Source organism: Myotis davidii, unplaced genomic scaffold, assembly GCF_000327345.1.
Source record: "Myotis davidii unplaced genomic scaffold, ASM32734v1 scaffold123, whole genome shotgun sequence".
In the NCBI taxonomy this organism is placed as follows: Eukaryota; Metazoa; Chordata; class Mammalia; order Chiroptera; family Vespertilionidae; genus Myotis; species Myotis davidii.
The window spans coordinates 29,194-30,597 of record NW_006295391.1 but is presented as its reverse complement, the minus strand read 5'-3'; positions in this window follow the sequence as shown (position 1 = coordinate 30,597).

The following is a 1,404-nucleotide window of genomic DNA, read 5'->3' as shown; positions in this document are numbered from 1 at the left end:
TTCCCTCAGCCTGGCCTGCGCCTTCTCACAATCTGGGCTGAGGGACGCCCCACTCCCCTCCCCGAGTGCATGAATTTTGTGCGCCGGGTCTCTAATATAATTATAATTATATATATTTATTATGAGGAATTGGCTCATGTGATTATGGAGGCTGAGAAGTTCCATGACCTGCCAACTCTAAACTAGAGGCCCAAGAAAGCCAATGGTGTAATTCAGTTTGTATATGAACACCAGAGAACCAGAGGAATTGATGGTGTAAATCTCATTTGAGGATCAAAGAAAATGAGATGCCTCAACTGAAAGGGTGAGGCAGAAATAAATGGTATATTCCTTCACAAATACAGACACTCCCCACATGTCCACACACTCTCCTTTTGTTCTCTCACTCACACACTATCTTGCAGCTGGCCGTCCTGTCAGCAGCCATCTTGGATCTCTCTGTCCACACACTCTCCGAATATTTCTTGCCACTCCCTTCTGGCCTGCAAAGTTTCTATTGAGAAATCAGCTGACAGTCATATGGGAATTTCCTTGTAGGTAACTAACTGCTTTTCTCTTGCTGCTTTTAAGATTCTCTCTTTGTCTTTAGCCCTTGGCATTTTAATTATGATGTATCTTTACATAATTAACAAAGAGGTGTGGTCCTCTTGGGGTTCCTCTTGTTTGGGACTCTATGTAATTCCTAGATTTGTAAGCTATATCTTTCACTAGGTAGGGAAATTTTCTGTCATTATTCTTCAAACATGTCCCCAATATCTTGCTCTCTCTCCTCCTCTGGCACCCCCACAATGCAAATGTTGGTTGTACGCTTGAAGTTGTCCCAGAGGCTGCTTACACCATCCTCACATTTTTTTATTCTTTTTGCTTTTCTGGTTGGATATTTTTTGGTTCTTCGTATTTCAAATCTTTGACTTGATTCTTGCGATCCTCTAGTCTGCGGTTGGAAGTCTGTATAATATTCTTTATTTCAGTCAGTGTATGCTTAATTTCTAGTTGGTCCTTTTTCATATCCTCGAGGGTTTCACTAAATTTATCAGCAGTTTCAAGAAAATTCTTGAAAAACCTTATAACTGTGGTTTTGAACTCTATGTCCAGTAGTTTGCTTTCCTCCATTTCTGTCATCTGTGACCTGTTTCTTTGTCTCCGCATTTTTTATGCTTCTTTGTGTTGATAGAGTGGCTTTCTGTGCTAGGTGTCCTATAGGGCCCCGTGGCTCAGCCTCCCCAATTACCTGAGGTACACACTCTTGGTGCACCCCTTTGTGGGCTGTGTGCACAGTCTTGTTGTAGTTAAGCCTTGATTGTTGTAGGACTCACTGGGAGGAATTGACCTCCAGGCCAATTGGCTATGAGAATCAGCTGTGTCTACGGTGGGAGAGCTTCTGTTGTGGAGACACCCTTCTGG